The 16406-nt window shown below is 40.6% G+C and overlaps 1 protein-coding gene across 1 annotated transcript in view; it reads right to left on the bottom strand.

Moving 5' to 3' along the window:
- The window catches only part of RTN1 (reticulon 1), a 280433-nt gene that overhangs the window by 108708 nt on the left and 155319 nt on the right, over positions 1-16406 (bottom strand). The gene's annotated exons all lie outside the window — the stretch shown is intronic.

Below are 16406 nucleotides of genomic sequence, written 5' to 3'. Positions count from 1 at the left end.
TTTGACCAGGGTGACAAGACAATATATTGGGAAAAGAACAGCCCTTTTAACAGACAACTGGCTATCTATACGCAAAAGTTGGGCTTCTATTTCATACCACACACAAAAATTAACTCAAAATGAATCAAAGACCTAAATGTAAGAGCTAAAACTTTAAAACTCTTAGATGAAAACAAATAAATGAATCTTGGTTAACCTGGATTAGGTCATACTGGTTTCTTTGATGTGACACCAAAATAGAAGCAGCAAAATAAAAAGATAAGTGTAACTTCATAAAAATTAAAAACTTTTATTTATCAAAGGACACCATCAAGAAAGTGAAAACACAATCCACAGAACAAGGTAAAATATTTGGAAATCATGTATCTGATAAGGAGCATGTACATAGAACATAGAAAGAACTCTATAGTTCAACAGTAAAAAGAAAATCCACCCAATGTAAAAATGGACAAATCATTTGAATAAACATTTCTGCAAAGAAGACCAATGACTGATGAGCACATAAAAAGATGCTCAACACCATTAGTCATCATTAAAATGCAAATCAAAACCACCAGAATGGCTAAAATTAAAAAGTGTGAGGATGTGGAGAAATTGGAATTCTCACATATTGCTACTGAGATTGTAAAATGGTGCAGCCACTTTGGAAACGATTTGGTAGCTTCTCAAAATGTTAAATGTAGAGTTATCTTATTATCCAGCAAGTTCACTCTTAGCTATATACCCAAGATAAATGAGAGCATGTGTCCTCATAAAAACCTGTACATGAATGGTCATAGCAGCATTATTCCTAATAGCTGGCAATGGAAACAACTCAAATGTCCACCAAATGATGAGTGGATAAATAAAATGTGGTATATCCATACAATGGAATATTATTTTTCCATAAAAAGGAAGGAAGTACTGATACATGCTACAACATGGACGAACCCTTAAAATATTATATTACATTATGCTAAGTGAAAGAAGCCAGACACAAAAGGCCACACATTTTATGATTCCATTAACAGGAAATGTAAACTGTGTCTGTAATAGGCAAATCTATAGCAATAGAAAGTAGATTTGTGGTTGCCAGGGACTGTGGGAAAGAGGGAAGGGGGAATGAACATTGAGGGGCATGGGGTTTCTTTTTGGGGTGATGAAATTTTTTGAAGCTAGATAATAGTGATGGTTGCACAACTCTGTGAAGGTATTGAATTGTACACTTTAATAGGGTGAATTTTATGGTATGTGAACTATATCTCAAAAAAGCTGTATAAAAACAAATGAACAAACACAAATTGGATATAGTTTGCTGACTCCTGTTTCAGATTCTTACATAGTTATCTGTGCCTCACTTACCCTAACTGTAAAATTACTGAATTGGAGTAAATGTTCTCTAAGATGGCTTTCAGGTAAAACAAAATTCTCCTTTTATTAAAAAAATTATATTCAGAATTGAGATCCTGAGGCTCCTGTAAATCTTGTCACCAACCACACAATTTTTTAACAGTTTTGCTTAGATAAGAATATTAACATATTTTAGAAAATAATTAACAATGGAGGTTATAGTAACAAAAATGCTTTTTGATAAAGCATTGATTAATCAATAATTAAATCAGGGCATTTAATTGCCTTCCCAGAGTGCTGCCCTGCACTGGAAAGTCTGTGCCAGCAGGACTCCCTGTGAGTACACTGTACAATATGTCAAGGTTGCTTCCTCTTCAAAACTTACTTATGATTTACACATCTGTCCTAAATAACCGAAGATAAACGTTTTCATAAGCTACTCATCTTATGATTGCTTATTTGGCTACAACTTCTAAAGTATATTTTAATATATTTTGATATATAAAGTTTTATCATTGCCAGCCCTTGGTTCTCTTTACGACTGCACCCATTCCCTTGTGATTCCATTCTTTTGCAAGGTTTTACCCATACATTTTCTAGGGCTGCTGAAACCAAAAACCGGGGAGTCATCCCTGTTTCTTCTCTGGCCCCACGTCCAGTTGATCAGGAAGTCTTGTGAGTTCTACCTTCAAAATGTTTCCAAAACCTGACCATTTTTCACTACTGCCACTACTACAACCCTGTTCCACCACCATCTCCCACTCGTGTTCCTGAAGAGCCTCTGATGGGTCTTCTTACTTCTGCCGTGGTCCCTCCAGTCTACTCACTATATGGCAACCAGAGTGAGTGCTCACATCAGAGGAGCTCACTCCTCTGCTTTTACCCCATGGGGGTCCCATTGCACTCCAGTGAGAGTCATGAGGCCTGTGGTCTGCCTCTTCTTGCTTTGCTGACCTCCTTTCCAGTGACTCTCCCTTCCAGCCACCCTGGCCTCCTTGCAGTTCTGCGAACACATCAGATAACTCCCACTTTAGGGCCTTTACTGCAGCTGTTTCTTCCTCCTAGGCTGCTCTTCCACCCCATAGCTGCTTACCTAAGTTATTTGCCTTCCTTAAATCTTTGCTCCACTCTCACCTTCTTCAATGAGTTCTCTCTCCCTTGACCACCTGATATAATATTGTGACCTGCCCCTCCCTCTACCACATTCTCGATGCCTCTAACTCTTTCTACTTTTTCTTTTCCTCCCCAGAGTCTTATCACTTTCTCGCATACTATATAATTTGCATATATATTATGTGATATCATTTGGATATTTGTCACCTCCAAATCTCATGTTGAAATGTGATTCCCAATGTTGGAGGTGGAGCTCAGGGTGGGAGATGATTGGATCATGGGGGAAACCCTCATGAATGGTTTAGCACCATCCCCTTAGTGATCAATGAGTTCTCACTCTGAGTTCACATGAGATCTGGTTGTTTAAAAGAGTGTGGCACCTCCCACCTCACTCTCTTGCTCCCACTCTTGCCATTTGACATGCCTGCTGTCCTTCATCTTCTGATTGGAAGCTTCCTGAGGCCTCACCAGAATGAGATGCCAGCACTATGCTTCCTGTAAAGCCTGCAGAACCATGAGTCAATAAAACCTCTTTTCTTTATAAATTACCCAGCTTCAGGTATTTCTTTGTAGCAATGCAAAAACAGACTAACATATTATGTTTATTGTTCTTGTCTTTCTCCCCTAACAAGAATGTAAGTTCTGTAAGAGCACAATCTTTGTTTTGTTCACTGAAGTATCTCAAGTGCCTCAAACAGTGCCTGATATATAAGATGTAACAAGAAATATTTGTTATATAAGTAAGCCAGCTATCTATCTATCTATATGGAATGATGTAACTGAAATTTTGGTTGTTAGCCAATGCTCATATGACCATTATTTTAAATGGCACACTGCTCAGTCAGATACTATGCAGTGAACAGGAGTGTTCCAGGCTGAGTCCTACTCATCAGCAATGTGATTCCACAGTTGGAAGCCCCTGAAAAAAGAAAGGTAATTATATTGTATTTTTCTTCCTTCTGAGGGAAGGATGATAATATTGCAGGAAATCACAGATTCAGGTTTTTCAGCAGTATGGAGCTCTTGAAATTATCAAATCCAGTGTTTTCTCTTCCCCTTTTAACCTTAAACCTATTTTTGGAGTCACAGATCCCACTGAGAGTCTGATGAAAGTTACGATCTTGGCCTAGCAAAATGCTCCTGCAAATATTTGCACAATTTGCCCTCCAGGGACTCGCAGTCCAAGCATAAGAATTTTAATTCTAGTCCCTTCAAGAACAACCCCCCACCCCCTGCCATGAATAGTCAAAGCTCTGCTAGGTTCAAAAATTGACTAAGAAGATTATGCAACATTGCTCAGAAATCCCATTCAATATTGAACGATGCTCCCCCTTGGCAAACCTCTCCTTATGTCTTTGTGAGGATGGAGTGAAAGAGCAGTAGATACAATATGGTCTGCCATCAGGGGAAGGGGAAACAGAAATTCTCAGAGCTCTGAAAACCTGCTGACACCAAAAATAGCCAGCTTTTGGCACTTCAAAGGCCCAGAGTCACTAGAACCTACACACTAGTCCACGTTTCCATTGACAGGGTGCCCCTACATCAGAATAAAGTGATGGCTGAGTTCTCATTTTCTGAATTCAGCATTGTGCTGTGCAGACAGAAGTAAAAGGAAATTGGAGAAACAATCAAATTGCCAGTCACTGAGAGAGCAGAGAGGAGAGAAGGGTATGAAAATGGCAGTGAAAGCATCTGGGGGGAGCCAGTGCTGGTCTTGGAATTGGACTTGCTGCTGTAGCTGATTCCCGTACACTGTGATCAGGAAGAAAACCCACCTCTCCCAAAGGTGATGCCACAGACCATAGACAACTGAACATACTGGGTTGGGGGAAAGGAGAAGAGGGTAATCAGAGAGCTGGATCATCATTATAAACATTAAGCAAAAAGCAGCTTTTACAGCTTTTAGTTAGCTCAAAAATATTTTCCTGGCTCTGAAAAGTGGTGCTCAACTGGAAAAAATTTTATATATCATAAGGGAAATATGACGGATTTAAATCTTTCCTTTGTGCCTAGAAGAACCTTATCGAAAGCACTTTTGAGAGTGGAGGTGAAATAAGACATTCAACAACCTCCCCCTATTCCCAAACTCAATTTTACTTTTGCTTCCACGCAGGCTGCTGCAGGCTCCCAGGAACGAGCCCACGGAAGTCTATGCATACTTAGGAGTTCATATAGTTGCCTGTCCCTCTACTCCCTACCCCAACTTTGCAGCTACCTTTTGATCAACCTCTACCAAGATGAGCATTTACGTTTAATTGTACAGAGGACTAATGAGTCTCTAAAGTTATCCAGTAACTCCAAGCACACTGTGTAAACAGGAAAACAGGGAAGAAATGCACTTATGACTAGCTTCTCTCCCACTGGTGTGCTAGCTACCGCTACAGCATCTGATAATGGTACTCAAGCTATTAAAGCAATGATTCTTTTTATGTGCCTCACATCCCAATAAGCCAAAACAAATATTGTCATTACTTTAGGACAACCCAACCTTTCTCCCTAAAGTAAGAAGGCTAAGAGTCATTATTTTGCTAATGCTTCTCCCTGTCCCAGATTTTTTGAAGATATGAGAAAACAGGCATAGAAAAATTAAAAGAGTCATACATCTCGAACATCACAACATAAATCATTAACACAGACAAGGCTAGGCTAAGCATTGCTTGCTTTCATTGCCCTTATAACACTTTATTACACCTATCTGTTTGTATGTATGTCCCTACAAATGCCTTCCAGGCAAGCACTGTGTCTTACTCATATTAGCTTCTGTTGGTGCTCAGAAAATGATACCCCAAAATATGGCCCTTTGGCACGCTGAGTGCTTTGAACAAAGGAGACTGAAAGGCCTCAGAGCCAAAGTCTCTCTCTGACCTTCTCCTGCCTCACGCCTCACCTCCAGATTTTCCTTTCAAGGCACAGAAAGGGGCTGCCTCTGAAATTATCTTACCTGACTAAGGGAAGTTCATCCAGAAGGAATGCAATTGTTGTGGCCTTCCTCCGTTGAATCTACATTGGGCACAGAAGGTTAACTCATATTGCATGCTCATGGCACCATACCTGACAGACATTTCACCTATTCTCTCAACTATTCTTCTTTACCTGCATAATAAGACAAACTTTGTTTGCAGTGTCATTCTGCCCCTCACCTTCCCATAACTTGTCATCACCTCTCCCAGAGGCCAAAAGAACTGTGTCCCAGGCTATTGTCTCTTCTTTGGGGCCACTAAAATCCCCTAAAAACCATGTAATCTTCCTCTAAAATAGCCTACATCCCCCACTTTACCTCTCCCCTAGGAAAAGAATATTTAAGCATCAGGCATCTGACCCTTTTTAAAGTTTCATATTTTGCATGGCTCCCATGAACACTTGTAACGCCTTTTCTCCTGTTAATCTGTCTCTTGTCAGTTTATTTCAACAGACTTAATGACTTGAACCTTTAGAGGGGAACGTTCTCCCTACACTTCTCCAGCCACAGACCAGTAACTCACATGCAGTAGTTGGCTAAGATTTGATTCCTGAATGAATGTATGGAGCATGTGCACATGTGAGTGTGTGCACATGTGTGAGCAAACACAGACATATAAACACAGAAGAGTTCACATGGGTTGTTCCTGATTCTAATTACCTGACTTCAGAATCTCTTTGTTTCTAATGAAAGGAGTATTAGTAATCTCCGTGATGCTCAATGTTCTGCTCAAACTGACCTTTAAAGAGGGTAGGTAAAGAGAAGGGCGCTGGACATCTTAACACTTCTCCCTCCTCTGAAATCCAATAGCACTTAGGATTGACAGGATTTGTAGTTGAAGTCAATCAATAGTATCTGGTGTTATTCTTTAAATATCCTATATGTATTATTCAATCCCCTTGATGGGTTGAGGGTTGGTAAAGCATATACCATTAAAAGCAATTCCTGGAGAAAAGTTTGTTACTCTCCAAGGAACTCAACTAAGAATCAGACACATATAGGTGTTCTAACCATGTGCTGAACTGAAGAACTGCTGAGTTCTGAAGACCTGAGAACTGAAGAACAAGCTGAGTTAAGCCCAAGGTCCATCTAGTTCCAAAGCAACAACAGAAACTCTGATGGCTTTTAAAGAACAGATTTGTTTTTCATCCATATAGTGTTCATGGTTAATGTTGAAATATAATTAATTAGCTAACGACAAGAGTCTATCTTTAACAAGAGCCTCGAGGCACAGGGTTAGAGGGCACATTTGTTGTCCTTGTAGCAACCTTAACATGTCCATTCCAATATTCTAATTCTATCATCTGTCAGGCCTTCTTTGACGATTGTATTTAAAATAGCTTTCTTTAGCCTGCTTTATTTTGGAATTCACAGCACTTACCACTGCCTGATACTATATGATGTGTTTTTTTTGTATACTGTTAGTCTCTTCCACTAATTAAGCTCCATGAGAGCAGGGAGTCTGCTTTCTTCCCCACTCTCTCCCCTAGTGCCTACAAAACAGCCTGGCATGCAATGGGTTCTCAATAGTTGTTGATATAGTAATGTTGCTGAATTTACAAATGTTCACTTACCAAGAGTCAGCATCATTTGAAATGAGGAAGAAAGGTCTAGGAAGGAGTTAACTGCTTGATAATTCTCTCTCCCTCTCTTTCCCTCTGTCTCTCTCTTACACACACACACACACACACACACACACACACACACACACACACACACACACACACAGAGAAACAGAAGTCTTCAGGAGATGAACACCTAGAGTCAAGGAAACATTCTGACAACAGCCTCGTCCAGTATTCAGTAGGAAGAAACAGGACCCAATCAGTATGAAAGATTTGAAAAGAGATTGCTGTGTTCTACTAAAACTAAAAAAAAAATAGGGAATTGCTGCAAGTAAGCCAGATGGAGTAGAATGCCATGAAACTTACAGCAGATGGCACTAAAATATTAAACTAACATTTCCTTATGCTCCAAGCTGAGCTGTATGTTAACGCTGATTATAGGAGCCAGTCTATTTAAAAACATACAGATGAAAAATGAATCTGGTATTGTTAAATCATTCCGCTAAAAACAACTCCAAGCATTAGCACCTAATGTGCTTTCCCACAGGAATATGTTAATATTATTCAAGCAAGGTTATATCTAACAAAACCACTCAGAATAGGAGGTGGGGGGAAGCCCACAGTCTCAGGAATCTGTTCAAAAACAAGCTCGGTGTGGTAAAGCGTGAAAATCTGCTTCTCTGATTTCCATAGCAACGGCAGCAACCCTCAGACAGACATTTTTAAAAACCAGATTTGTTTTTCTCCTTTCCAAATACCTTTGCATGGTATTTTCAGATAATGTTGAAATACAGCTGACATTGCATAAGGTGTAAACACACGGTTTGTTCCAATTGCTTCAGTATTAGACAGGGTGGCTCATCATTTTCTCTCTTAACTCACATGGTGATTCCACTGGCAACAGGTCAGCACCTGGCTCTCTGGGGATGCCCCAGTAAAGTATTGTCAACTGAAAGTCAGGCTCAATAATATTTATAGACTGGCATGAGCTACCCAGTTGAGAAGTTGAGACGACACTCCCAAGATTTGTAAGGCATGCAAAGAAATTACATCCATCTGCTTTGCAAATATTATTTAAGGCTTCCACCTAAAAAGGAGCCACAGAATGCTTATTTACTTTCTCACTGAATCTGAGGGGTAGAGACTATCAAGTCCCAGTTACTAAGAAGTCAGGAAGAAAATTAAAAATAGAACCATGGAAACAGGGATGCGCTGAAGAATTCTATCAACTATTCTATATGTTTGAGGAATTTCATAAGAAAATATTGGGAAAAAAGAAAATCCATCTGATCATCACATAACATACAGACTGAGAGAACTTTCTACTGTTCCATATTCTTATTATAGTTAATGTAGTGGAAAATAGAAGTTTAAGAGATTTTTGCTCATTGGTTAATTAAAACTAACCAACTGAAGGAGAAGAAAAAACATTTGGAGGATTCTTGGGAGAATCTGCATATGAACTAGGCATTAGATGATGTTAAGTATTTGTTTTGTGAGATGTAATAATGAAACTATAGTTATGTAAGAAAATGTCCTATTTTTAGAGATGTACACCGAAGCATGTAGGGGTGAAACGTCTTGGTGGCTTGACTTAATTTTAAAATGCTTGTCCCAAAAGTAGACAAAACAAATATGACAAAATGATAATAATTGTTAAATTTTATCTATATATGCAAGTTCATAATACTATTTTGTTTGCTCAATGTATGCATCTTTGCATAATAATCTATTTAAAATGTCTCAAAAATGGAGCTATGAATACTCATTTCAAATCATAGATAAGAGTTAGGTATTTGAAGGGACAACCTTATCTTGTCTTCTTTAAAGGATAATTAAAATATATTCTACTTTATGGGTGGCATTTCTTAGTACTTGTGAAATACACTGTATGGATTTCTGGAGCGAGCAGATGCACAACTAGTTTAGAAAGCATGTAAACAGTGGATAAAAAAGATGAAGCACAATGCACCAAACAAACAAGTTGTTACAAGAAACTTCCCTATAAGGAGAATCTTGCCCCCTGCCTCGTGGTGCCAGTCCACCTGCCTATGGGGGTCCACGCAGACAAAAAACTGCCCTGAATTAGAAGTACACCAAAGCTTACTTCCCAGTTCAGATAACTGAAAGAATATAACAAAAACAACAGAGCTTTTTGAGAGAAATGGCAGTCATCTGAAGCATTTTATGTAAGAAACAGATGAAACCCTAAGAGATTTGTCTATCTAAAGAGGCGATTCCATATTTATCACGGGAAGAATGTAACTGAACCTCACCCACAAATACTACTTCAAATATTCCTAAAGTTTCTCATTGTTCAAAGGTAGCTTCCCATAAAAAATAGCCATAGGGCTGAACACCTCCCTTTTTCTTTTATTTTCCTTCCTTCCTTCCTTCCTTCCTTCCTTCCTTCCTTCCTTCCTTCCTCCCTCCTTTCTCTCCCTCCCTTCCTCCTTTCTGTTTCTCTCTCTCTTTTTCTTTCCTCCCCCCTCCTCTCTCTCCTTCCTTCTTTCCTTCCTTTCTCTTTCTTTTCCTTTCTTTCTTTCTCTCTCTTTCCTCCCTCCCTCTCTCCTTCCCTCCCTCTCCTCCTTCCTTCCTTCCTTCCTTCCTTCCTTCCTTCCTCTCTCTCTCTCTCTCTTTCTTTCTTTCTTTTCTCAGATCATGAAGCTTTATCCTCCCAAGTGATCCTGCCACCTCATCCTTCTGAGATTTTGGGACTACAGAAGTGCACCACCATAACTAGCTACTTTTTGTATTATTATTATTATTTTTTTTGTAAAGATGAGGTTTTGTCATGTTGCCAAGGCTGGTCTCAAACTCCTGGCTGGGTCTCCCAAAGTGTTGGGATTACAGGCATGAGCCACTGTGCCCAGCCAGGGCTGAACCTTCTTTGCATGTAAAGTTCCACTTTAAAAATAGAGGAGAGGAGTCTGCAGCACTCCAAGCTTGACAAATATTCAGTCCCTTTTAAAGAGAAGTTCCCCTAATGGTTCTTTCTGTGAATCGATCCTGCTAGCCTGGCCACAACTGAAAGGACCAAAATTGGAGGCTTGAGTTAAATGTTGAGCATGGGGGGAATAATGTCCCTGAGGTGGGCTGTGACAGGTGAGCTCCACACTGGATGGTGAAAAAGCAGCCCATGCTGGGGAACAAAGATGCTGAGTGTACCAAAGGAGTTGGGCTGCCAACTGAGCTCAGGGGCAAAGCAGGCCTGCCGTGGCCATGCGCTACAGGCCCACCAGAAAGCCAGCTTTGGAAGCCCCAGGTCGCCGCTGATCCACAAAAGACAGCCCATCTGTGTGGCCTCACATTCTCTCATCTTCCTGAGTAAACCCCATCACTGACTATAACCTGGGGATGTTGCCATATCTAGTACAGGAAAACAATCCAATTATAGCATGTGAAAATAATTGCTGTCATTTACAATTTGCCATTTCTTCTACCAACCTAACCACCTTAAAAGTATTATTCAATTTAAATTTGATTACAATTCTAGCAAGTAGGAATTATTAGCCACATTTTATAGATGAGGCTTGGGAAGTTTCAGGGAGGTAAGTATTGGACTCAGGTTCAAACCCGAATCTTTCTTATTCTAGAGCTCATGCCTTAACCACAACATAATACTGCCTGTCTCTATACTAGCCTTAATAACAAACCTTGTTTTTAACTGGGTTCTGCAGTATTCAAAATGAGAAGAAGCATTCATTGCAGAAGGTTTTCCATTTTATGGGGGTTATAAAGTTTCAACAGACTGGTCTTGTGCAAATTCGATAGGCTCAGCTCAGTAAAGAAAAGGCTGAACACAGGCCCACAGTGATGTCACCTTCTGCTTTGCCAACTCAAGTCTTTTATTGACTATGTCAGCTGAACCTCAGAAAGCATCCTTCTCTGCTGACTACATTTGCCCTCTCCTGGGCTGATCACTCCAGGAATGAACAACTGAGAGAGAAATGCTTTTCATGAGTAATAGTAGGAGATCCACATATAATGTTCCCTTCTTAATTAGCCTATTATTCTTTAACTTCTCATTGGACTCAATAACATTTAAATGTGCTTTTGAAAAAGAACACAAGCTATAAAGCACATTGACATACAATAAAATCCCACAACAGACTTCAGTGGCTTCACCTTCATGTATGGAGTTGCCATTCACTTATTTATTAAATGTTTATTAAGTTCCCACTATTCACTAGGCATCACTGTAAGCACTAGAGATATAGCAGTGAACAAAAGGCTGTGATCTCAAAAAGCTTAAAGTCTACTTGGGAGAGACAGGCAATAAACAAATAAAGGAAGGCACACATCATGTACTGGGTGATGATAAGTGCTATGAAGATCAAGACAAGAGATCATTGTGCAAGAGGTCCGTGATAAGGACCTCATCGAATTTCCAGTGTGCTTCATGCATCAAGATGCATACAGTCATGTGACAAATTCTGGTCAATGAGCTATAGGCAAAAGTGACATGTGTCATTTCCAGGGGAAGTTTTTAAGAGCTGGTATCAGCTCTTTCTTCCTCTGGCATAGCAACTTGAGAAGCCATACGTTGAGATTCAGCTGGCACAGAAGAAAGGGAGCTTGGATCCCTTTGTAGCTGAATAAAGGAAAGCCTCCACCAAATAGCAATAGTTGAAAGCTAGAAATAAATGTTTGTTGAGCTAAGACATTGAAAATTTGAGGTTTGTTACTATAGTATGGCCTAACAGAGTCAAAAGAGTAAGGCACACACCTGAGGCTAAGCGGGGATTGTGGAGGGAGCCCCAAAATACATAGGCCTAAAGATGATAACAAAAATCTATATACAACAGATAGGGCTAAGTGGTATCCAACCCTGGCTGGACATTCTAAATCAGCTGAGGCATACTAGAAAATACTGATCTACAGATGTTATATCCACATATTACATTTTGAGATATTATGGGTGAGGAACTAAGCATATATTTATTGAAAACTGCAGTCAACAGAAAATGACAAATTGGGTCAGCTGGCTTTAGGAAACCTCCCCAGAGGCAACCTGTCCCACAATATACTTTGGAAAGAGCTTATTAGTGAGATCAATTCAACTTCTGATAAATTGTTGGAAAGCAGTCAATCAAACTGCAAAATAGGAAGAAAACCTACAAACTTACTAACTGAAATGTTATGAAACAGTATGTTGCAGAAAATATTCCTGCATTAAATGAATAACTGGGCTGGGCTCATGCCTACAATCCCAGCACTTTGGGAGGCCAAGCTAGGCTGATCACCTGAGGTCAGCAGTTTGAGACCAGCCTGGGCAACAAGGTGAAACCCTGTCTCTACTAAAAATACAAAATTAGTTGGGTGTGGTGGGGCACGCCTGTAATCCCAGCTACTTGGGAGGCTGAGGCAGGAGAATTGCTTGAACCCGGGTGGTGGAGGTTGTAGTCAGCTGAAATCGCCCCCACTGCACTCCAGCCTGGGTGACAAGAGTGAAACTCCGTCTCAAAAAAAAAAAAAAAAAAAGAGTAACTGTATTAGATTCTCCCAAAGCCCCATCTCATTGTATAATTATTATTAAAATAAATATTTAAATAGCAACAACATTAGAGGATAAGCACTTTACCTAAATTATCTCAAATAATCATCCCAAGAATCCTGTGATGTAGGTACTATTATCCCCTTTGAACAGACAAAAAAAACTGAAATGCAGACAGGTTAACTTGCCCAGAGTCACACAGCTAGTAGTAAATGGAGAAGGTAAGACCCAGATCCAATTGGCGCATGATTTTTTAACGCACTGAAAAGGGGACATACAATCAAAAGGATACAGTTACTTGAGGCAGGGAATCTAGACAAGTGGCCACTGGTGGGGGAAAGGACCGCAGGCATGGGGTTAGGAGCAGCTGCTCTGATTCTAGTTGAGGATTCCCAGTCCTTTGAAAACAGAACGGCTTCACAGGATGCCAAAGCATGATGGAAATTTCCGATGAAAACAATCTACTCTTTTTGCTCCAGGCAATAATGAGCTGAGCTCCCCACTAGGATGAAGTTCCCCTCATACATTTCCAGTGTAACTCATAACTTGGCATTCTGGTTTAGACCAGATTCAGACAAGCTTCAGAGCACTTACTGCTGAGAATGGGGACTTGGACTAAGGAAAACACTGCATAAAGTCGCAGGCATGTCTTACCCTCAGGCAGCTCACTCCTTTGCCCAATTCAGAGAGAATCAGCAATTTCCCGAGTTTGCTAGGCTAGCCCTAGAGAGGGACTTCAGTTTTCCTAGGTGTCTCCTGGCTTTTAGAGGGTGCCAGCTACTCACCTTGAGGTTATAAAAGATTTGTATAGTTTTTATGACAACATTTCAGGAGGAAGCAATAAAACATCTTGAAGACAGAACTGTCTTTTTAAAATTTGCCCAGAATTACCATACCAGTAATTCTAGCAGTTGAGCAAAGGACAGTACCAGCAAAGGACAGTATAAAGGGGAAAGGTACAGAGAAGAAGCAAGACTTATAAAATTATGCTTATAAAAATTAGACTAATAGGCCAGGTGTGGTGGGTCACACCTGTAATCCCAGCACTTTGGGAGGCCGAGGCAGGCAGATCACGAGGTCAGGAGTTTGAGGCCAGCCTGGCCAACATAGTGAAACGCCGTCTCTACTAAAAATTTAAAAATTGGCCAGGCATGGTGGTGGGCGCCTGTAATCCCAGATACTTGGGAGGCTGAGGCAGGAGAATCGCTTGAACCCAGGAGGTGGAAGTTGCTGTTAGCCGAGATTGCGCCATTGCACTCCAGCCTAGGCGACAGAGTGAGACTCTGTCTAAAAAAACAAACAAAGAAACAAAAAAGATGAATAAAGTTATGGGACATGTGCCACAACATACATTCTAACTATAGATCTTCTTTCTGAATTTTATATTACATCATGGGTTATCCTATTAGAATAATGCTAGCTACAGTAATAAATAACCCCAAAATTTCAGTGGCTTAACATGGAAGGAATTTTTTGTTGTTGCTGCTAATTTAAAAGATGAGTGTGAGTGTTCATTAGCAGGTAGCTTTCCACCAGGTAGTCATTTAGGAGCCCAGGTTCCTTCTCCTTTGCCATCCCCTTGGTCTAGAGCCTTGAAGGAGGAAAAGGCACAACTGCATCTCAGCCATATTCCCAGATGTGACCCATATCCCCTCCACTCACATTCTATTGATAAGAATTAGACTCAGAGCTTCACCTGGCTGCAAGGAGGCTGGGAAATGCAGTCCCTGACTGAGAGCCACTTCCCAAGAAGGACACTACAGAACAGCAAGTATCAATTTGATGGAAAGTTACCCAACTCTACCCATTACAACATGGGTATCATATAAACCAGCAGGTCCCAAACCCCTGGCCACGGACCGGTACTGGTCCATGGTCTGTTAGGAACTGGGCCACACAGCAGGAGGGGAGCGGAGGGTGAGTGAGCATTTCTGCCTCAGCTCTACCTCCTATGCAATCAGCAGTGGCATTAGGAGATTAGATTCTCATAGGAGTGTGAACCCTACTGTAAACTGCACAAGCAAGGGTTCTAGGTTGTGTGCTCCTTACGAGACTCTAATGCCTGATGATTTGAGGTGGAACAGTTTCATCCTGAAACCATCCCACCCTCCCACCTTCCCATGGAAAAACTGTTTTCCATGAAACTGGTCCCTGGTGCCAAAAGGGTTGGGGACCACTGATAAAAACTACAGGGGCAAATATATATAGCGGGAGAGATAAAACTTAATAGTTCAGGTGAATGACCTTATGTCTCATCCCAGAGGCAATTCAGTTCCAATTTGACAGAGGAACAGTAAGGCTGGAACCCCAAAAGTATCCCTTTCTCAGAGAACTTTGTCCTCAGGCTCTAGGTTTGGCTCTGAGACTTTCCTCATCAACAAGTCCCTTTATGTTTTTGGCCAGAGTAGTGGGCCCTGAGGAAAAGATGTCTCCATAAGAACTAAAATGTAAATCATAAGAGGACTTATAAATCATTAAAAGCCAAGATTTTTGGCTTTGGAACTATAGCATGTCTTGGTGAAATATATAAAATCTTCTCTAAATTTCAGGATTCTTTTTTCAGAGAACTAAGAAAGGGCATTAAAAATCTGGACCTTAGGCCTGGTGTGGTGGCTCATGCCTGTAATCCCAGCACTTTAGGAGGCAGAGGCGGGTGGATCACTTGAGGTCAGGAGTTGGAGACCAGCCTGGCCAAAATGGTAAAACCCCATCTCTACTAATAATACAAAAATTAGCCAGGCATGGTCGTGGGCACATGTAATCCCAGCTACTTGGGAGGCTGAGGCAAGAGAATTGCTTGAACCTGGAAGGTGGAGGTTGCAGTGAGCCAGCATCATGCCACTGCACACTGGCCTGGGCAACATGGTGAGACTCCATCTCAAAAAAAAAAAAAAAAAAATGTGGACCTCAACAAAGAGAGGAGGAAGAAAATAAAAGGAATAAATTGACAATTAGACTATTTTACTTCTATCCAAACTTTCTAGAACCATTTATTCATGATTTTCTTTATTTTCAACATTTAAGAAAACCATGTTTGTATGTAAAAAAGATTCAAGTATAAATTGGCTAAGCTAAAGAAAATAATTAAACGCTTTCCAAATGATTGGAGTGAATTTCCAGCTTACAGACCATGCTAACACTTGAACTAGCTGCCTATGTTATATAGCATTATAAAACTCTTTACATCTACATATATTTTTGATATTAAATCTTAAGTCTCAAAATTCTAAAGAAACTTACCATAGAGAACATTTAGCTTTGCTTATAAGGAGGCCAAGTACCTGGAAATCAATTTAGTTGGAAAAAGACACTGACTGAAAATGAGTAGCTCTTATTTCAAATCCTGGTTCTTCTACCCCTGAGAAATAACCTAGAACAACCAACTGTACCTCAACCCTTGACTTCAATTTGAAATGAAGATGTTTTTTTTTTTGTTTTTTGTTTTTTGTTTTTTTTGAGACGGAGTCTCAGTCCCAGGCTGGAGTGCAGTGGCCGGATCTCAGCTCACTGCAAGCTCCGCCTCCTGGGTTCACGCCATTCTCCTGCCTCAGCCTCCCGAGTAGTTGGGACTACAGGCGCCCGCCACCGCGCCCGGCTAGTTTTTTGTATTTTTTAGTAGAGACGGGGTTTCACCGTGTTAGCCAGGATGGTCTCGATCTCCTGACCTCGTGATCCGCCCGTCTCGGCCTCCCAAAGTGCTGGGATTACAGGCTTGAGCCACCGCGCCCGGCCGAAATGAAGATGTTGACTCAAAACTCCAATTAGTAGGGAACCATAGTTCATAAATTCTACATAGTTCATAAATACATGGTATTATATTTTTTGTTTTGGTAGAGGCCAAATGGTGTAGCCTTACAATTAATTCTGCTGAAAACTAAGTTACCCATTTGGAAATATTTTTTGGAACTCTGTCCTTGTGCTTGTTTCAAGGAAAATTCGGAGG

Source organism: Macaca thibetana, chromosome 7, assembly GCF_024542745.1.
Source record: "Macaca thibetana thibetana isolate TM-01 chromosome 7, ASM2454274v1, whole genome shotgun sequence".
NCBI classification, from domain to species: domain Eukaryota; kingdom Metazoa; phylum Chordata; class Mammalia; order Primates; family Cercopithecidae; genus Macaca; species Macaca thibetana.
This window is presented reverse-complemented; position numbering and strand designations above follow the sequence as displayed.